Genomic DNA, 22,722 nt, shown 5'->3' on the forward strand with positions numbered 1-22,722 from the left:
TCTTCCCCGAATTCTCTTCCTGAGACTTCCATCATCACCCCTTTGCTACTATTTACTAAGTATCCAATATGACCTAGGTACTACAGAAAACAAGACAGACTTGGTCCATATCCTCATGGGATTTTTAAGTGCCACAGGTAATCACTGTAAAACCAAATTCGGTTGCAAAATAAAATATGATGGACAGCTCACAGCCTTCTCTCTCCTTAATCCTGCATCCACCCCACCTGACAAAATGAGAGATCTAATATTCACGTTCTTCAGAGTCCTCTTGGCTCACTTCCCAGCTGCGGTCAAATTCTCTGCATGCTTATTCCTCCTTTTCTGGATTACTTGTGGAATTGCCAGGAGGGCAGAGACACGAAGAATGCAGGCAGTGAGAAAAAAAAAAAAGCATCTGCAAACGATCGACTGAAACCAGTTGTAGTTGGACAGAGTCAGGGTTCTCAGTTGCAAGCAACAGAAACCAACTCTGCCTGATCTAAGCAGAAAAGGAATTTGTTGAAAGGCTATCGAGTAACTCACAGAATCACAGAGAAGGCTGGAGAAACAGGCTCAGAAAACATAGGGCCCAGGAACTGAGGATCACACCCCAGGTCCCAGGCCCAATGACAGCACAGAAAGGGAGAGATGTGGACACCACAGCAGCTGCTGACTAGTGCTTCCCCTCCAGCTCGCACTGCTACCACCTTCCTTCCTGGACACGGGACATCACCATGGACACTGCTGCCCTGGGAGCCTGGATATTTTCATTGCCCCAGAAAGGATTCCCCCCTGTCCCTGTTCATTGGTACCAGTAACAACTTCAACAACAACTTCCTTCTTTCTTTCTTTCTTTCTTTCTTTCTTTCTTTCTTTCTTTCTTTCTTTCTTTCTTTCTTTCTTTTTTCTTTCTTTCTTTCTTTCTTTCTTTCTTTCTTTCTTTCTTTCTTTTTTCTTTCTTTCTTTTTTCTTTCTTTCTTTCTTTCTTTCTTTCTTTCTTTCTTTCTTTCTTTTTTCTTTCTTTCTTTCTTTCTTTCTTTCTTTCTTTCTTTCTTTCTTTCTTTCTTTTTTCTTTCTTTCTTTCTTTCTCTCCTTCTCCTTCTTCTTCTTCTTCTTCCTCTTCTTCTTCTTCCTCCTCCTCCTCCTCCTTCTTCTTTTTAAGATTTTATTTATTTATTTGAGAGAGAGCAAGCGTGCATGAGCAATGGAGGGAGGGGGGAAGCAGACTCCCTGGTGAGCAGGGAGCCCACCACAGGGCCGGATATTAGGACCCTGGGATCATGACCTGAGCCGAAGGCAGATGCTTAACCAACTGAGCCACCCAGATGCCCCGGTGCCAGGTAACTTCTGATTCCATCTGAAGCAGGTGCACCTGATTGGACAAGTTCCGCTGTGTGTCCATGTCCAAAGGAGACTACAGAAGAAAGAATCTGACCTTTTGGTCTCTTTCTTAGGGTACTAAAATTCATGAGGTGATAAGTGTCCTAAGCTTGGGAGAGGAGTTCAGATGCTGGGTAGCCAAAAATGACCCAAACTAATCCCCCTTCCTCTAATTCCAACTGAAGATCAACATTGCTGGCCTATCAGAGAGCTGGAAATGAGTCCAGTATACACATTCTAGCACTAAGGGCAGTATCCATTGACCTGAGAAGCAAGCCCTTTAGGAAGCAAAGCCAGCACAACCAGCTGACCTCCTCTCAAGGAAGGAAGGAAAGACTTCTCCCTGGCTGTCCCCCTTCCTCCCCAGCCTCCAGTGGGCAGAGGGGAGAGAGCTGTGGGGAGGCTTCCTGATGGCTCAAGCAGCCCCTTCACCTGTACCTGGATTAGCTCTGCCCGCTCTGGCCATCCTTTTTGGGCCAACAGGAAGGAAATCGAAGCTGCCACCATCTAAAAACAAAAGACCAAGGCCTAGGTCAGAGAGTTTTACCTTTGGCTTTGACCTCTCATCCCAGACCTGCTACTTAGTCTTTCGATAATCTACGGATCTTGACATACGGTGATTCATCTTGGTTTTTTCACTGTTAGCCACCAAGCACAGGGACTGGTGCATCTGAGATGGGGCCGTGGGTAGGGAGGGGGGACATGTGTGCTAATCAGCAAGCCCTCAAAGTCCCAGGCCACAGTTTCCTCTCCCTGATGTTGTGCAGCCCCAGGGAAGGGGGGGGGTTAATCTATGGTTTATTTTTTGTTTGCTTTAGTCTCCCACCTATTTAGGGAGTTGGTTAAAAAAAAGAAAGAAAAGGAAAGAAAAAAGAAGACCCAAATAAAACCAAAAAAGGAAACTCTTTTTTGAGTCATCTATTTGTTCTCTGCCTTTAAAGAGTGGCAAACTCATCCCCAAATGTAGCACTCATTAAAGGATGGTACATGTGGTCAGGCAGGGTCTCAAGCCATTCCCAGGATCCTACCCTGGGGTGGGCCCTTGGTGACACACTGTTTTCCTTTATCCTCTTCCTGTGGATGTGGCTGGGAAGTACCTTCTAGGCAGGGTGGATAATTCCAACAGTCTGATTCTAGTTCTCAGGGAGCAAGGTCGCGCGGGAAGTGGAATGTAGCTCTTCCCAGCCATCTTTCCTCTACCCCTTACCACAAGCCTCGTTCCTACAGCATCCCCACCTTTTCCTTAAGGCTGTCAGAAGCTGCTGGGGAAGCCACACGTAAAGGCTTCACGAAAGCTCTGGGCAGTTGAAAACTTCTCAGTGCCCCTTTCTTAATCAGATCCCTGGAAACGAATACATTTAGACTCTATTAGCTTAGCTCCTTATAAAAATGCCTTCACTGAGCCAAGGTTCATTAGTATAGTCCCAAATGTCTTACAAAGGAAACATAAGAGATAGGGAAAAAAAAACCCGCATTTTTTGTATCTTCTGAAAACTCAAGTGAAGATGTTATCCATTATGTTTCTCAGAGTCCTGCCTTTTAAAGATCTGATAAATTTCACTTAGCTTTTAGCATGAGGAAAGCCATTACGTTTCCTCATGAGCTGATATTGCTTCCTTTTTTTCAGACAATAAGAGTGATGTAACCAATTTTGTTTCCCTTTTTGCTTTGACTGTCAGGGAGCCCAGACTTAAATTTAATATCCACTTACAAAATTATCTTATCTTGGGTTCCTGTCTTCCTTTTCCTCTGTGTGGTTTCTCATCTCCCTTTTTATCTTTCCTTTAATTGCCTCACCTTTTTGTACATTTAATTTCAGCTACATCAGAGTTTAAAAAGAGGCAAAGTATAACAAACAGCAAAGCCAACCAACAAATCAGTAACATGATCAAAGTCACCCAGAACTTGATCTCAATTTTCTGGTGTCCCCAGGCTAGTTAAAGAGACTAACTCATAGGCTAGAACACATACAACTATTACAATAATATGTTCAAGTACTAAATTAGAAGAATAAAGGTTGTAAGGGTTGAGGAGACAGATCAGTGAAGATTGGAGCAGCCAAGGAAGGCTTCTTGAAGGAGGCAGTACTTATTGTAAGCTTTGAAGGCTTGGATCACTTTGTTGGACCTGCTGTATGGTTGGGTTGAACTAAAGGAGGCTTTGGGACAAGTGCCTGGGACTTTGTCTGGTTGGCTCCTTCCTGGGGGGGGGGGGGCACTCCCTGAACTTCTCTGAGTGGCCAGTGGACTGCTTTCTAGGGTGTAACTATGTGAAGGTGATAGGATCAGTTCTCAGCAAAATGGTGAAACGGGTGGCACTGGTCGGGTGCCACTGGCGTTTTAGAAGGGACAGTCCTCCACTGGAACTATTCCACCTACTGCAGTTATGTTCGCACCCTGATTCACACCCACTACACGCCAGTAGCAATCCCCAGTCACTGGGACGGCCCCATGTGCCTGCATACTTTCCCGACGCCTCCTAGAGGGCAGTAACCACCCAGGCGAGACCTACCACTCCCTCAAATGCCCAAGCTTCTCCTCTTTGGCCTGCCATCCTCAACAAGGATTTCCAGATTTGCGAACAAAATGGAGAACTCCCAGTTAAATTTGATTTTCAGATAAACAACAAATAATTTTTTAGTGTAAGTATGTCCCCCATATTGCATTATCTGTCACTTAAGCTGAACTTCAAATTTAACTCAAGGTCCTTATTTTATCTGGTAGCCCTCCTCACAACCTGTCCCCAGCACATACAAACCTGCCTGCCGGAAATTCTAACTGGGTTGATCACTGCTCTGCGTGAACTGTCCCCTACTTCTTCCCTGTGAGACCCATCTATTCTGCATTTCAGTTCCTCACGTTCATTTTCTGTTCGAAGTCTCAGTGTGATGGTAGATACGTTTAATCAGATGAACAGATTCTTAATACAGAGACTAGTTTCCCAGCTAGATAGCATCTTTAAAAAAAATTACACGAACATTTGTATTAAATGAAAAGAAGCTATGGGGCAAAGATATATTTGGAATCAGTTATGGTATACACATAATTCAAAATTACATTCAATATTTTTTATAACCAGATGCCATCTTACCTTAATGTGGTTAAAGTACACACCAGAGTCCAGAAGGCCCTCAAACTGAATGGTGGTGGGGAGGACAGACAGGGAGATAAGAACCACTCTTAGGGCTTAAGGTAGATGCCACGAGACCCTAAAATTTCAATGATTCCCAAGTTTGCCTGCACCATGGAGACCTTTCAACATGACTGATGCCTGGTTCTACCCTCAGAGACTCTGGGTGAATTATTCTGGGGTGGAGCTTGGGCATAGGGATTTTTTAAGCCCCCTCCCACTCCCCAGGGTGGTTATAATATGTAGCCAAGGTTGAGAATCACTCATCTACTTTCTGAGAAGAGAGAAAAAGGAGAAAGCAAGGTAGGGCACGAGAGGGACAGAGAGAGAATGAGACCCTGGTTTCAGGTGCACAGGTTGGCATTGGTCATTAACGGGATTTGGAAGAGTCCAGAGGCAAACACATTCCACTCAAGCTGGGGGAAAAAAACGTTCAAGAAAGTAATATACTCCGAATGTGTTCCATTTTGAGCAAAACAGATGTTAAAAAAGAACTTTTGAAGAACCCAGAGGGTGTTCCATTTTGTGCCAGACACTGTCCTTAGAGATGCCCCAGTTTACAAAAAAGAAAAAAAAAAATCCCCTAGAGAGAGTCCCACTTTCCTTTACTGCCCAGTGACTTAACCGATGCCAGCATCAGGTTGCGAGCCCAGGCTGCTCACATGCGTGGCCTTGCTGGTGTTGGCCAAGGAGCAAGCTTCTGATGTCACCATGGGCACCTCCAACAGAGAGGCTCCCCTCCGGGCTCTGGTGGGCTGCGAGCCCAGGGTGTCCCTGTGCTCCCATACACACCGGCCTCGCCTCTGACAAGTAGGTCAGCATCGACACGGCTCCAGCCTCCACCCAGAAGTGTTTGCCGCTAGCAGGAAGCTGCTTCTGCAGAATTAAAAACCATCAGAGTTGATCAAAGGAAGTGCAGGGTAGGCTGGCGGGCGGGCCAGATCCTAATCTCTGCTCGCTGGCCTCACACATCACTGCACATGAGTCACCCCGCTGAGCTCAGCGGACATGCTGTTTGGATTAGGCTTTTACAGGCGAGGTTTGCCAAGCTCGCCTTTGCCTTTGCCGGCTCGGCTCGCTGCACAGAACAGCAGAGAGGTGACGAAGGAAGGTGGGGATGTGGGTTAGATGTGGTTGCTCAGGTGCCAGGGAGGAGCCAGTTGGCTCCCCAGGTACACATGATTGTGGCACCAGGGAGCGGCTGTGAATCCCCAGCCCACCTTCTCGGCTCCGCCTGCTGAACCCCATCATGAACACAGAGCCCACACCGGGCCCACACATCCTTCCTCTCTTGCCAACTCTCCAATTAAGATGTACTATTACAGGACACACATTTTGCCTTCACTCAATCATTTGCCTCTCAACGAGCAGGAATTCCTTTGCTCAAAAGCAGGCAACACTTCACCACTCAGGCATCTTGCTCAAAAGCAGTGGAGTCCAGCAAAAAAGGGAGGGAAGTCAGAATATAAAAATTCCTAAATTAAGAGCCAACCCATAAAAGCAGGGCTTCCCCTGTCACTGGTGTGACATCACCGTGAATTACTCAATGAAAATGGTGTCAGAGTAGCAGCTCAATTATATGTGGAAAAGTTCCCCAAGAAACAGGACTCTGCAGAAAATAAGTAGGGGTAGAAAAATCCCGCCCTGCACTTAGGACTTTAAAAGCTGCCTCCAGAAGGGCCGATTTCCCTGGGCAGAGAGCAGGGTGGGATTCTCTTCTGAGCAGCACCTGGCAAGGTGCTCAGGAGTTGCAGTAGATAGAACCCAGTGGTTTGCTTTGCTTCCTTCTGTGGAAGACCAAAATCCTTTGTTTCAGACTCTGCCAAGTTTTGCTTCTGTGCATGGTAACTTGGGAAGAGGCAGGCCCCGTTATTTTGGAAGCCAAGGATTTTTGGCTTGTGGTCTCTGCCGGGATTCTCTTTAGAGTATTTTAGACTCTCATTTATTAAAGACATCTAAATGGAGGTGACAGTCCTTGACACTTTCAAAATAAACGTTGCCACCAGTCCCGACACCACTGTTGACTTGAAACCACAAGTTTTCCAACTGCCCATGCATTGCTCAATTGGCTGTAATTTAAAAAACATTTCTTGATCCTGGCTTCAGGTTTCTTCTTATCTATCTTTAAGTCTCAGGGTGATCGTATTTGCTCATGAAACCTGTCTTTCCTTTCCTCCTTTATCATCTTCACTTGACAGTTTTCCACTGTACTGGGAAGGTACCACCCTGGATAGCCTCCCCGTTTCATTAAAGTGTGGCACAGCAGTATCCTATAGTGGTCAGGGTCTGGCCAGCAGGAAAGCCTGCGTGGGAGCCCTGGCTCTGCCACCAACTAGCAGTGTGGCCTTGGAGCAATTTTCTTAACCCTTCCTGACCTCCATTTTCTCATTTGTAAAATAGGGACAGGTGAGGTGACTCATTGGTGAGGACTGATGAGCTAATGCCACTTAGTAAAGTCCCTGGCACCAAGTAAACACATAATCAATGTATTATTGTTTATATTGCAATAATTACTCTGCAACCAGCATTATAGAGCTAATGATGGTAAACTTAATGGGAATCGATAGCTTACAATCTTTCCTTCTGCAATTCTCAATGCCCAGAGCGCTAACATTTGCTTTAATCAAAAGTATTTGCCTGACGGTGCCTGTGCATTATTTGTTTTAAAAAAAGACCATAAGAGAGGGGGGAAGGATCATTTTAAGTGATTAAAATGTACTTACCCTTGGGGGTTCCTTCTAGAACTGGAAGAAGAAGTCTTCTCACTCTTCAGGGTTTGCTATGGATGCGGGCCACGGGGTGCAGATTCACTTCCTAGTGGAGTCTGTTAGTAGAGGATGCCCTGGGTAGGAATTTCACATGGTTCAATGTATCAAAAAAGCACACCTATCAAGCTTGTACTGGTTCTCTGGGTAGCAGGGGATGATGGTAACAATTGAAGGTCTTTGCTTTTAGAAAGTCACAGTGACAGGTAGTGTTTCTGGTGCACAGGAAGGCACAGTCTACAGGTGGAGGCTGAGAACGGGGGATTGGGGCTGCTCTGCATAACAAAAGTAAAGCCATGTCTTTATTTAGTTGGGTAGAATGTGTTACCTTTAGGAAGGCAGCCTCCTTAACATGGATTTAGACTGAGACTGATGGTTTGTCTTTGGGGTGTGTGTGTGTGTGTGTGTGTGTGTGGTCTAAGAGTTACTCGCAGGAGATCTGAAGACCACAGAAAGAATGAGGAGGGGTATCTTTGTGTTGGCAGAGGGACTCAGAAGAGAATAAGAACTGGGCAAATGAAGGTTACCATGGATTATTCTGGGAATCATCTAACTACCTGGCATGATCCTTAATGGAGTAACTCAGACTTTGAGAAATATAGTGTTGTGGGTTATTTGTATCTTACAGATGATCATATCTGGGGTAGAGGGTAAGGGTTGGGTGGACCTTGTTGGGTCAGAATATCATGAAAGGAAGGGTTGCCTTAAAATGTAAGCCCTGTGATAGCTTCTATTATTTTCTGTTGTGTTCACTGTTCTATTCCCAGCACCTAGAACAGCGTCTGGGACATAGTAGGTACTCAGTAAATGTTCGCTGAGTGAATTTCCTGGCTTACAGAGGAGATGAAGAAAAAGAGGGTGGGCTTTGGACTGGTGAGCAGTGCTAGGAAATGGGGGATGATGAAGGGATCTTGTGAAGGTTTTTTCCTTCTTCCACTGGGCTCTGGGAACAATCATATTCACCTCTTTTTGCTTTGTACTTATCCCCAAACTTACAATAAAGTGGTTTATACATGTGTGTGTAAGACAACAAAGGCAAGTGTCCTTTGCAGTGGCCCTGCATTGTCCCTTGAATTGTTTTCTGTTGCTGGTGTAACAAATTACCACAAACTTAGTGGTTTAAAAACACCATAGATTTATCATCTTACCCATCTGGAGGTCAGAAGACCTAAAACCAAGGTGTTGGCAGGGCTGTGTTCCTTTGGGAGACTCAAGGCTAGAATCTGTTTTCTTACCCCTTTCGGCTCCTAAAGACTGCCTGCATTCCTTGGCCCCTTCCTCAGATCCCTCTTGCTTCTGCTTCCCTCACTATCTCTCCTTCTCTGACTCTTACTCTCCTGCCTCCCTCTTTCCCTTATAAGGACCCTTGTGATTACACCGTGTTCCCCAGGATAATCTCCCCATCTCAAGGTCCTTAACTTAATCACATCTGCAAAGTCCTTTGCCATGTAAGGTAACACATTCACAGGATCCAGGATATGGGCATTCTTGGGGAGCCATTATTCTGTCTACCACACCCCTGAGGCCATGGTCAGTGTCACACTGAAGAAGAGTGGCAGCCTCAGAGCATAGGCGAGGACCCACACTAGAGCTAGTAGAGACCTTGGCTGAATGTGGAATTTAGGAGCAGGTAAAAGCAGAGGAACAGGCTGAAGCCTGGACCAGTTTTGGAGCTGGGAGACCAACTCCCTTGCTGCAAATACACTGGAAGAATGTGATTCTTGGTAACAAAGGCAGAAAAAGAAAAAGTCAGGGTTACAGGGGCTGTCCTGACAGCACTCAGGTTACAGCTCTTTTCCAGTTTGGGGGTTAAGAATTTGAGACAGTTTTGGGGCACCTGGGTGGCACAGCGGTTAAGCATCTGCCTTCAGCTCAGGGCGTGATCCTGGCGTTGTGGGATCGAGCCCCACATCAGGCTCCTCCGCTATGAGCCTGCTTCTTCCTCTCCCACTCCCCCTGCTTGTGTTCCCTCTCTCGCTGGCTGTCTCTGTCGAATAAATAAATAATCTTAAAAAAAAAAAAAAAGAATTTGAGACAGTTTTTAAAGTGCAGTGCCTGGTTTATAGCAGGTGTGCAATTCAATAAGAGCCATCTGTTATTAATACCAGATGGAGAGGGGTCAGGGGGCTTCCAGAGCCCCAGGTGCCTGGGGAGGCAGGTCTACATCTCTGACCTGGAGGAAACAGGAAGAAGACCTATCAGAAGGGAATAAGGTATGAGACAGGTGTGCAGAGGTAGAGTTTCAAATGCTCTTTATCTTAACTTCTTCCCACACAAGCTAGGAGGAAGCATCTGGCCAGTTCTTTAATGAAACTTGGAACTCACTACTATAGTCAAGTTGGAAATATTTTTGTGGTTTTTCTGTGGGGGAAGAAAGTAATAAATCTCTCTGTTGTTGAAGGAATACCTTTCAGTGGTGTAGTTCTGAGAGGGATATATTATTCTTAAAGCATACGTGCTTGAAAGTTTCTTAGAGTCAGGCCATCGGGAAGCTTCACATGGAGCCCGAAGAGCAAGAATGAAGTATGAGTTGGCGGTCACAAGCTCTACAGAAGATAGTCACAGAGAATACAGATTTAAGAAACAGCCATTCCTGTTAGAACATCTAGGTTTTCAGGTTGAGTATTACCTCTGTAGAGCTCATCTGTATCTCCCCATGGATTTCCTATGGAGCCCCTCTTCCGCACGGGAGTGTCCATAATCAGTGCCTGTTCTGATAAGTTGGGTGTGGTAGCAGAAGAGGATGAGATCAGGGGCACCTGCCTGGCTCGGTCCGAGGGGCATGCAACTCTTGATCTCAGGGTTGTGAGTTTGAGCCCTGTGTTGGGTGTAGAGATTACACTAAAAATAAATGTACTTTAAAAAAAAAAAGAAGAAGAAGAGGACAAGATCTTGTTTTTGAGGAGACTGCTCATTCGGCATAAATGTGTTGAGCCCTTGCTTTATACCTGCCACTGTGCTAAGTTGAGGGGATATGGTCGTGACCAAAAGAGACAAAAAATAATACATATGTGTCAGGTTGTGATAAGGAAAAACAAGGCAGAATGAAGGGGTTGCTAGTGGTAGCGGATGTGTGTCATTTGAAGTAGGTGGTAGGGAAGGCCTCTCTGATAATGGGGACTTGCGCAGAGACCTCAAAGAAGTGAAGGTGGCAAAGGGGCAAGTCATATAGGCATCGGAAGGGTGGTCCAGATGGAGGGAACATGTATCAAACAATGTGAGAATAGCTCAGTTTCTCGTGGGCATTACGTACAGTGTTGGCTCAGGTAACAAAATTCGTCCCACTCCCTCTGCATAGCCCTCACCCACAACAGCAGCTCGCAGAAGCTCCTTTGTGTCACTTGTCCCAATCTTCAGCCACAGTTGCATCCTGTCCAAACGGGGACAATCAGAGTCCAAGACAGATGCTGCGGTGGCAAACTGCACAAAGTGATGTGAGCTGGAGCAGGGCATTAACAAGGGGAAATCAGCAGTACCCTGCCTGCCTATGCCAGCTGACCTGGAGTCTCAAGTAGAGGAGGCTTCAATTAGAAGGCCTGGCGGCAGGCAGAAGCCCAAAGCCAGTGTGGGGTCTTCTTCATGACTGAGAGAGGGTTTATCAGTCTGTCCTTGAGTCAAAGACTCCTCCCAAGGCTATGTGTAGGCAGTCTCCCTCTTTACTGAGGTAAGCCAACCCAACGTAGCTACTCTGCCTGAATCTCCTGAGTACAGATATATAGATTAGGTGCAAAGGAACAGCACATAGTAAACAGAAATACTTGTACTGAGGGGCGCCTGCGTGGCTCAGTCGTTAAGCGTCTGCCTTAGGTTCAGGGTGTGATCCTGGCGTTCTGGGAACGAGCCCCACATCGGGCTCCTCCACTGGGAGCCTACTTCTTCCTCTCCCACTCCCCCTGTTTGTGTTCCCTCTCTCACTGGCTGTCTCTCTCTCTCTGTCAAATAAATAAATAAAAATCTAAAAAAAAAAAAAGAAAAAGAAATACTTATGCTGAGACTGCTTTTGCATGAAGCAACATTCCCCCTGTGCTCTCCATGCCTACGTGCCTGATAAGTAAAGTGGATTTGTCAAAACTCTTCAGCTTTTTTAAGGTGTTACCTTCTCAAGAAGCCTGCGTGTTTCTATGTTGACAATGTAAATTCAAGTAGGTGTTAGGTAGTTAAAAAAAAAAAAAAAAAAAGCCAGTTTTCAGATGAGGAAGCAATGCCCTTCTAATATCCTGAATATCCAGGGGGGATGGAGCAAGTCAGGCTCCGACAAGCCTCTTGTTCCAAGCTTTGCCATCTCCTGGACTGCAGCCTCTCCACAGCTTACCCCGAGCTGGCTGAGCAGTTTTCTTCATGAGTAAAATGCAAATAGTAATGTTCTCCAAGCCAGGGCATTTCTTTCTCCTGGGGAGCTTGTGAATTTCCAACGCGGTTCTCTGCTGAGCTGAGATTTCATGAAATAAACTGTAAAGAATCCTACTGTAATATCTTGCACCAAATACTAAATGCCTAACCAATATCAATAGTTCCTAAATAAACTATTTTTTATTTAGTGGCTAATAAAGGTTATGTCAAAAACAAAGTCCTTGCTGGTTAGAGATGCATGCTGCAGTATTAATGACACTGTGTCTGGGACTTGCTTTTAAAAATTCCTGTTTAAAAAAAAAAAAAGAAAAATGTGCATACTTGTGGGGATATAGGAGTGGAGTGGGGTGACAGATGAAGCAAGACTGGCACATACGGAGATTGTTCAAGCTGGGTGGTGGGGACGTGGGGGTTTATTATTCCATTCTCTCTCACTTTGTGTGTGTTTGAAAATTTTCATGATTCAAAAGTTAAAAGAGGGGGCGCTTGGGTGCTCAGTTGGGCATCTACCTTTGGCTCAGGTCATGATCCCGGAGTCTTGGGATTGAGCCCCACTTCAGGCTCCCTGCTCAGTGGGGAGTCTGCTTCTCCCTCTCCCTCTGCCCCTCCCCCCTCCCGCTCATGCACAGGCACTCTCTCTCTCTCAAATAAAATCTTTGAAAAAAAGTTAAAAGAGAAAGAAAAAAAAAAGATGTCAGCGTCTGACCCACTGTTTTCCCTCTTGACTCTGTTGTTATGTAATATCAGCAGGGGTCCTAATGTGGAGAATTTGATTATGGGAGTTTTCACAGTATGACTTCAACAAAGCGAAAAATTTGACGGATTATTTCTGGAGAGTGAAGCAGTCAGGGTTTCCAAGAAAAGTGATGTTGAAATGCATCGCGAAGATTCTCTGCTCAGTGACGTAGCCGGCAGGGGTTCCCGTCAAACATTCTGGGAAATAGTTGAAGGGGACGGTGTGGCCCATGCAGCTCAACGCTTACTTGTGCAATGTAGGAAAGATCTACACACTCCCTCAAGTTTCAGTTAGTCCCTCAGTGGGACTTACTTGCACACAATACCAGGGCTATAGCTGGGACTGTGTGGTAGTGGCAGGTCAGTCCTGTATCCTGGCTCTCTGGACGTGGCATTCTCAGAACCTCGGTGTCTTCCAGGGGTTATGATGTTGAGGGAGGTGTGTGGTGTAACAGGCAGTTTGCAGCCACTCTCCAGCATTCCCACAGACGCTCCCACTAAGCCCAGAAAGGAGGTCTGGAATGCAACACAGGAAGTTGTCTCCTCTCATCCCGTCACTGGGCCTGTAGGGTGGGGTGGAAATCGGCCTTTGGGCAACCACACCCAGCTCCCTACCCACTCTAGCCAGAGACTTTACATTCTCAACAGCTGCTGTCTGTGTTTGGCTTTCAACTTGGCTGCCTTGACCCAGCTCCCAGAGACCAGTTTGCAGGGGACAACTGTGACACTGGCGTTCCAATCATATCTGACCTGCATCCCCTCCCTGCCACTCTCCTGCCACACACATTGTCTGCCTTCATTTCATTTCTAGGGTTTATCACAGGAGGTGTATCTTTGATTTGTCCCACGGTTTTGTTGTGGAGTTTCTTAAGACTTGTTGCAAAGGTCATCACTTAAAATGTGGGAGGAATTGATACATTTTTTTTTTTTTTTAGTAGCCCTCAGTGGAGTAAAGAATAAGCTAATGGAGATACATTCATCTTCTATTACTTGCACCACTCTGTGGGATAAGACTGAAATAAGTGGTGCTTTAGGAAGTACCTTGGCCCTTCCGTGTCATAATTAATTTTATAAATCAAGATAAGGCATGGGCTACGAACCTGGTGGTACTGCCTTTTTAAGGGCTCATCACCCCTTAAAATCATTCGAACCTTTCCCCATAGCAATAGCAGTTCTAGAAACTTCTACAAAGGAAATAATTCAAAAGAAGAAGAGAGGAAATCTTCCTATGTACTTAGAGGTTTACGGAGTAATCACATCTAATGGTGAAAACTGGAAACAACTTGGTGCACAGCAGCAGGAGAATGGTTAAACAAATTGTGGTATATTAATGCAAAACCATGCAGCCAGAAAAAATGAAAATTAGGAAGCCTATACAAGGACGATGAAAAGTGTTTAAGTGATGTTAAACAAGAAAGTAGAACACAGGAATTATACGAACCTTACATCGTAAGTTTATCTGAATGAAGACTGGAAAAAAATTGGGAGAAGAGAAAGTGGTGGAAAAATGAATTATGTTTTTCTTTTTAAATACCTTTAGTGTTGTAGACTTGTTTGGGGAACGAATAATCCTTTAAAAAAAACACCCAAGCTCTCTCACTTGTTGTGGTTGTCTTCTGCTTTAGGCAATAACAGAAAACATTCAGAACACAGAAGAAGTCATATAGAAGAAGTACCAAGCCTTGAACTCAGACTGTGACTTATTGATAATGAGAGAAGTCAGGTAAGGGGATCTGAAGATAACAGATATAGAACATAGGTCCAAGAAGGCAGTTTGGGAAAAAGGATTTGCATAGTTGAATTTTTATGAGAAGGAACAAACTCACATTGATTCATTAATCTATACTGAAGCTGACATACCTATAAACAAGAGAGAGAAAGCACACCAAAGAGTGTTAGTCTTTGTCTATCTCATTAGTCTTTCTCTTTATCTCTCTGGAATGCATGCTGTCTCTAAAACATTAACGGTTTTTTTCTTTTTAATTGATCCTTTCCCTGGGGGGAGCTGAGCAACTCACCTGGAGGAGTGATTCAAATCACTCCTGATTTTAAATATTAATCCTTGGGCAACATAATTAATCATAGTGTACCAGCACTTGGAAGCACTCAAACGAACAGCCTTTACACACAGGAGACACATCCACCCCAACCTGCTCTTCCATCATAATCTTGCCCCAAACTTGTATGGGTGGCTTGGGGCAAAACCTGGTCCCTGGCTGCCAATGTCATGTATTTAAAGTGAAGCAGGCTGACAGTCTGCAGCCTGAGAAAGTTTTTGGAGAAGAGCCTATATGTCAGAGTTAATTACAGCCTGGTTTAAACCTTAGGTTGTGGATAGACCGTGAAAAAGGCAGATTGATGACTACTTTGTGGTTAGATGACCCCAGATACTCAGATATTTCAAGAGAGAGAAAGAAAACCCTTAGAATCATCTCCAGAGTACAGACACTGTGGTAGGTCCAGTGCAAATTACAAGCTTTGGGTTAGACATGGCTCCTGCCCACAACTCAGAAGAGTGTATTAGAGGGACAGAATAGAAATACAGATAGAAGTCAAGTTGATAAATATACCTCACAGAACAAAATACAAGTAGTTCAAAGTGATCAGCTTTGAGTTAGGAAACCTGGGTTTAAATCCCAGCTAGGCTCTCTGATCAACTGTGTCATCTTGGACAAGTATCCAAGACTTAATTTCATTTTTTCTTTTTCTTTCTTTCTTTTTTTTTTTTTTTTTTTAGAGAGAGAGAGCACACACATGCACGAGCAAGTGTGAGCAGGGTGGTGGGGCAGAAGGAGAGGAGACAGAGAATACCAAGCAGGCTCCAGGCTCAGCAAGGAACCTGATGTGGAATTCCATCCCACGACTGACAGATTACAACCTGAGCCAAAATCAAGAGTCGGACGCTTAACTGACTCAGCTACTCAGGCGCCCTGGCTTAATTTCATTTTCAAAATGGGAATGAACAATGCCTACCTCAAAGATATTAAATAAGACAATGCATTTGAGAATCTGTTGAATACATAATGTGGACTGCATAAAGCAGTGGTTCTCAAAGTTGGTGGCACATTGGAATCATTCAGAGGCTTAAAAAAAATACTGATGCCTGAATCACACTCCTAGAGATTCTGAATTAACTGGTATCATATGTGGACTTTGCAGTGAAATATTTATAAGTGTAGAGGAGAAAGCAACAAATCCACAATTATAATGAAAGGTTTTAATACCCTTGTCTCAATAGTTGATAGAACAAGTAGACAGAAAACCAGTAAGGATATGAGAGACTTGAACAATACTATCAACCAATTTGACTTACTTGACATTTTAAGAACATTCCACTTAACAACATTAGAATACACATTCTTTTCAAGTGCACACAGAAAATTTTCCAGGATACCGTATTCTAGGCTTTAAGATAAGCCTTAAGAAATTTAAAAATATTCAAATGAGAAAAAGTGTGTTCTTTGACCACACTGGAATTTATCTAGACAGTAATAACAGAAAGATATCTGGGAAATATCCAAATATTTGGGAACAAATTTACACAATTCTAAGTAATCCATGGGTCAAAGAAGAAATCAAAAGGGAAATTAGGAGATATTTGGAACTAAATGGAAACAACATGTCAAAATTTGTAAGATCCAACCAAGACATATATTTACAGGGAAATTTAACACACTAAACACTTACATTAGAAAAGAAGGAAGGTCTCAAACTAATGATTTAGATTCCATCTTAAGCAACTAGAAAAAGAACAAATTAAACCTAAACTAAGCAGAAAAATGTAAATAATAGGTATGAAGAAGTCAGAGAAACAGAAAACAAAAACAATAGCATAAAATCAATGAAACTGAAAGCGGTTTCTTTGGGAAGATCAATCAAGTTGATAGAGCTGTGGCCAGATTCATCAGGAAAAGCAGAACGGATATAAATAACTAGTATCAGGAATGAGGTGATATCATTACAGATTCTACAGATATTAAAAGTATTACAAGAAAATATTAAGAACAACTTCATGCCAATAAATTTTATCAGCTTAGAGAAGATGGAAAAATTCTTTGGTAAATGCAAATTATTACAGCTTATTCATGAAGAAATAGATAACCTGGATAGTTCTATATCTATCAAATAAATAGAATTAGTGGTTAAAAATCTCTCCACAAAGAAAACTTCAGTCCCAGATGGTGAATACTATCAAATATTTAAGGAAGAAATAACACTGATTCTATATACAAACACTTCAAGTAAATTGAAGAGGAGGGACTATATCCCAACTCATTCTATGAGACCAGCATTACTCTGACACCAAAACCAGAAAATAACATTACAAGACAACTAGAAAACAAAATCCCTCATTAGTACAAATGCGAAAATTCTAAAGCAAATTTTAGCAAATAGAATCTAAAAACATATAAAAAGAGAGAACAGATTATAATCAAGGGGGGGGGTTTACCCCAGGAATGCAAGGACGGTTTGATATTTTAAAATCAATTTAATTCACATTAACATATGAATATCTTACAGTTGCATATAATTAAAAGAAAAACCATATGAATATCTCAATAGAACCAGAATAAGGACTTGACAAAATCTAAGATCCATTTCTGATTTTTAAAAAAGCAACTCTCAGCAAAGTAGGGAACTTCTCAATTTGAGAAAGAGCATCTATGGAAAACATAAAGCTAACGTCATTTTTAATGGGAAGACTGCTTTTCCTCTAAAACCAGGAACAAAGCGGGCTTGTCCACTGTCATTATTTCTATTTAACATTGTACTGCTTCTAGCTAGTGTAATAAGACAAGAAAAAAAAAAAAAGGAATCCAGATTGGACAAAAAGAAGTAAACTGTCTTTATTATCAGATAACTATGTAGATATCAGATATCTGATATACATAACTATGTAATATCATATATCTATGTAGAAAATTCTATGGAATGTACAAAAAAGCTACTACTAAATACTAAATATCAACTGTATTTCTAAACAGTTTCAAGAAACAGTGGGAAATTGAAATTATATAAATATTAGCATTTATAAAAGCACAAAAATATCAAATACTTAGAAACAAACCTCACAAAAGAAGCATAAAACCTGCACACTGAACAAACATTGCTAGGAAGAATAAAAGAAGATCTAAATATATGGACTGGAAGAATCAATATTGCTAAGATGCCAGTTCTCCCCAAATAGATCTATGGATTCAATGCAATCTCAATCAAAATCCTACTAGGCTTTTTAAATCCAGAAATTGACAAACGCATTCTAAAATTATTTTTTTTTGGAAAAAGAATAAAGGTGGATTTCAAGGCTAATAATAAAGCTACAGAAATCAAGATAATGTAGTATTAGTATGAAGATGTATCAATGGGACAGAACAGAGAATTTAGAATAGATCCATAAATATATGGCTTACTGACTTTCAAAAAAGGTGCAAAGGCAATTCAGTAGAGAAAGATCTCTTTTCAATAAATGGTTTTGCAGCTATTGGATATTCATATGCAAAAAAGTAAACATCATTCCAAACCTTGCATCACATATAAAAATTAATTCAAAGTGGATCATAGGTCTAACATTAAATCTAAATTATAAAACTTCTGGAAATATAGCACAAAATCTTTGTGACCTTAGGGTTAGGTAAAGATTTCTCAGATATATCATGAAAAGCAGAATCCATAAAAGAAAATTAACAAATTGGACTTCATTAAAATTAAGAAATTCTCTTTGAAAGGCATTGCTAAGGGAACAAAAGGATTGGGAGAAAATATTTGTCAGTTATATATCTGACAAAGGACTTACATACAAAATATATAAAGAACTCTTAAAACTCGACAATTAAGTAAACAAAAAAATGTATTATAAAAAATGAGGAGGGGCATGGCTGGCTCAGTCAGTAGAGCATGTGACTCTTAATCTCAGGGTCGTGAGTTCAAGCCCCACACTGGGTGCGAAGCCTCATTAAAAAAAATGAGGAAAAGATTTGAAAGACTCCACCAAAGAAGAAATACGGATGAAAAATATACACATGAAAAAATTCTCAACATCAGTGGTCATTAGGGAAGTGTAAACTAATACCATAATGGAGATACAATTACATATCTATCAGAATGGCGAAAATAAAAAATACTGACCATATCAACTGTGGGAGAGGATGTGGAACACCTGGAATTCTTACACATTTCTAGTGGACAAGTAAAATGGTACAACCACTCTGAGAGAGTTTGGCAGCTTATTTTAAAGTTAAATGTATGCTTGCCACACCAACTTCTAGGCATTTACCTAGAGAAGTAAAAACTTAAATATTCATACTTGTACATTAAAGTTTATAGCAGTGTCATTCATAATTGTTTAAAACGGAGGGGCGCCTGGGTGGCACAGTGGTTAAGCATCTGCCTTCGGCTCAGGGCGTGATCCCGGCGTTCTGGGATCGAGCCCCACATCAGGCCCCTCCGCTATGAGCCTGCTTCTTCCTCTCCCACTCCCCCTGCTTGTGTCCCCTCTCTCGCTGGCTGTCTCTATCTCTGTCAAATAAATAAATAAAATCTTTTAAAAAACAAAAAAAAATTGGAAACAACCCAAATGTCCATGAGTGGTGAATGGTTAGACAGAATGTAGTACGTCCATACGATAGAATATTACTCAGCAATAAAAAAGTCTAACTATTAAAGCATGCAACAACATGGATGAATCTCACAATAATTATGTTCCTGAAGGAAGGCAGACAAAAAAAAAAAAAAAGATAAAAGCAGGGTTCCATTTATGTAAAATTTTAGAAAATGCAAACTCATTTACAGTGGCAGAAAAGTAAGTTGTTGCAGGATGGGGGGAGGGATTACCAAGCAGCACAAGCAATTTTAGGGGAGATTAGCTTGATTGTGGTGACAGGTAAATAACATATATCAAAATTTACCCAATTACACATTTTAAGTATGTGCAGCTTATTGTATGTTATTTATACCTCAAGAAAGCTGTTTAAGAAAATGTAATCCAGGTGACTAATGTACAGCTAAGTTTGAGGACCACTAGAACACATATATAACTACCCTAAGTTCAGCCTTTGGCTTAGAAATTGGGCTACCAAGAACCCACAGGGTTTTTGGTTTTCCAGATTCCAGCCAGTTACAAATCTGAAGCCTACAGGATAGTTACAGAATAAGCATACAAATCACCAGATAGATTCATTTTCATAGTTCCAGAGCCTTTATTTTAAGCTGCAAGGAAGTACTAGATAAAAATTACTAATCTGAAATGAAATACAGCAAGAGACTCGAGCCTGTAAACTTCCAGGGCTATAAATCACCCATAGTGCAGAGACAATTTTGGAACTGGTAGTTTGATGAAATTGCTCCTCCCATCCCTCACAGACCCAGCTTCTGAACTACCCTTACTTTATTAGAGGTTGTTACTTGAACCCATTCCATTTTTGCGTCCCTTTCCTTTGACTTCATCTGCAGGGCTTCCAAGAATAGGCACTTGAATGTATTGAAAAAGTTGCTTTGTTATGCTATGCAAGACTTCCCTAAATGAGTATATTTCCTCTTTCCTCTCAATAACTCAAATAGGACAACTATAAAGGACATGAAATTGGCTGATGAGACCAGCCTGCCCATTGTGTCGTTTGTTCAGAGGCAGGGGAATGGCCTACAGTAGCCTAGTTTAATCTTGCGCATGCATATGAATCCCCTGGAGGTCCTGTCAAAATGCAGGTTTTGAGTCAGTAAGACAGGGGTGGACTCAAGATTCTGCATTTCTAATCGGCTTCTCCCTGGCAATGCCAATGCTGCTAGTCGGGTTGCAAGACAAATGACCTTTCAAAGTCCTTCCATCCCTGGTACACTGTGAGGCAATAATGATCCTAATAGGGAAGGGGTCACTCAAGTCAAAGGGAGGAACAAAGTATTAGCACTGCATTTGATGACACGCTCCCAGTTATGAAACCCCTGCATTACATAAATGTTTATACATCTGGTAAGAGCGAGGATGCATTTGTTGTGACTATCTCAGAAGGTTTTCAAAATGCTGTTGATTGAATTTTCTTATCTTTTTCTGAAAAGGATTTGCAATAGGTAGAATGGTTTTTGTACGTTATAGTTAACCAACTGAAGCCACTTTATCATCGATGCATCCAACCACCTCTTTGTGTGCTCCTCTCCCACTCCATTTTTTTTTACAAGGGATATATAATATTGAGGTATGAAACTTGAATGTGTATTATACTACATAGCTGATGTTTTCAGTTCTTATGACAAATGGGCTGGTTTCTCTCTTAGATAGTGAGAGGATTACATTGCATATCCTGAATTTTCCTCTTTTTGAGGCAAAGACAGTTCTGGTAACAGCAGCAGTTGCTTCTAATGATTTAGAGTTATAGTAAAATCTGTTGGAACGAATTGCAGGACAGTGTTGAGGCCCCATCATGAATCTTCCTAAGGAAGCTGGCTGCAGCCCTTGGGTGGGTCTTTCTCGCCCACTACTTACTTTCTTCCCCCTCTGCTTTGTACATCAAACCGCATGATTTTTTTCCAAAGCAAATTCTTGATTTTTGGAAAGGAATAGAGTGGTTTAGTTGTGCCTAAAACTGACACATTTAAACAAACACATTTCAAATATATGCAAATTTGCAATTTAAACCAAGTGTCCTTGATGTGCTTAAAACCAGGCCAGTCTATATTTTCATCAAAATTCTTATTATGGGTAATTTTCCTTCTCAGTTTACCTTGCTACTTAAATAAGTTCATCGTAATTTTGAATGAAAATAGTGGAGAAAAATACGTCTGTGAAAGTGAAGGGTAAATCCATACTCATGGCTCTGTATTCCTTGCCCAAGATTCCTTATTTGCTGATTACAAGAGCAATTTTCTGTCTTTCAAGTCCATTTCTGCAGAAGAATTTGAATCACCACTGGAATGAATGTGGTAACGGGAGTAGCTCTGTCAACAAGACGGGACACGAGGGAGGGGAGCAGAGGAGCGGGTCTGTCTGGACGATGGTTTTGGATGGGGTTCGGGATTTTTGTTGTTGCCAGCAAACTCAAAGTTCAAAGAGAGTAGGAAAGCATATTGATTAGCTCTGTTCTGGTCAAAGACTAGATTTATATCTGAGTTTAACTAATGTTTTACACATGGTCTCCTTTGTGTTTCAAAGATGTTGTACCCGGGTTATTTAAAGACAAGGGCCAGCTGAAAGCAATTCCTCTTCTTGTTTTCTCTCCTCCAAATCATGATCATTTAATAGGCAGTTAAATATTAAATCTCTAGGAACAAAAGGAAGTGTGACTGGCCCAAACGACCTGTGATCTCTGAAGTCCCCATTGGTGCCACAAGATCTCTGTGGCTTATTATTCTCCCCCAACGCCCCGTCCCAGAGGCCATGGACATGGGGATATCTGGAGAACCAAGCGGACCCACTTGCCTGTGCCAATTCATCTTTTCTTTCCCAGTTTGTCAAAGATATTTGGATTTCCTGATACAAATTTCAGCCCTGATCAGTTAGTTTTCATTAAAAAATTATGTTGCTCACATCATTGAGGGTATTAAGCTAAGCACTTTACACACATTAAGTATTTAATTCTCATGATACCCATTCTACAGGTGAGAAACCTGAGGCTCAGGCAGGTTATACAACTTGCTCAAGTCCTCAAGGCCAGGATCTAAAATACAGACAATTTAACCCCAGAACATGTGCTCTTAACCACTGTGGTCTCCGGCTACCCTCATCCGTAGATTCCTTCAGGACTTGGGAACTGAAATAGTTTGGGAAAGGGGCAGGGACATGCACTCTTTAAAGAAGCTGCTTTAAAGCTTCATAGTCATCCATCCATTCAATGATAGCCTGTTCCTGCTCAACTCTTCCAGAAGCATACTTTCAATTAAAGGTCACAGTATCACCCCACAGCGGACACCTTTCCCTGGTAAGTGGCCTCCACACTAATTCTCTCCACACTGGGTAAGTCTCCTGCATCCATGTTTCTATTTTAAAACCAGTCTTCCTGGTCGGAGTGGTGAGTCCCAAACTGGGTCAACAAGATTCTTTCTATTGGAAATCTGAAACCGGGAAGGAGGGATGGAGAGTTAGTTTCCTGTGTGTCTGGAACTATTATATGCAAAGTTAGTGAAACATGCCAACTCAGGTAGGAAAGCCATTTTCTTCCACAAATGAGAGAAAGGAGAGAGGAAGGGAGTAGAGAGAGGAGGGGAGAAAGGGGAGGAGAGGAGAGAGACAGAATATAAAGAACATGAAGCAAACACATAGAGAAGCGGAGATCAGATAGGGAATTTTTCACCAGCTTTCCAGTATGTGGATCTGGTTCTTAGTGAAGCATTTCTATTTCCCTAAGAATACTCCCCTTTTACTTAAGCAGGCCTCAGTTGGTTTCCGTCCCTTGTA

General features: G+C 42.3%; 1 long non-coding RNA gene across 5 annotated transcripts in view; it reads right to left on the minus strand.

Annotated features, from left to right (window-relative positions):
* LOC123799796 (uncharacterized) overlaps positions 1–22,722 on the minus strand; it is a 61,070-nt gene that overhangs the window by 26,115 nt on the left and 12,233 nt on the right. For 4 of the 5 annotated variants that reach the window (XR_006781699.2, XR_006781697.2, XR_015725269.1 and 1 more), the window contains exons 3-5: positions 7,215–7,333; positions 2,599–5,367; positions 1,801–1,869 (exon numbers count right to left, since the gene is read on the minus strand). This is a non-coding gene — a long non-coding RNA (uncharacterized LOC123799796). The remainder of the gene's footprint in view (positions 1–1,800; positions 1,870–2,598; positions 5,368–7,214; positions 7,334–22,722) is intronic. The other variant, XR_015725268.1, reaches the window with a different exon arrangement.

This window comes from Ursus americanus, chromosome 7 (genome assembly GCF_024610735.1).
Source record: "Ursus americanus isolate L20-20 chromosome 7, mUrsAme1.1.p, whole genome shotgun sequence".
Taxonomy (NCBI): domain Eukaryota; kingdom Metazoa; phylum Chordata; class Mammalia; order Carnivora; family Ursidae; genus Ursus; species Ursus americanus.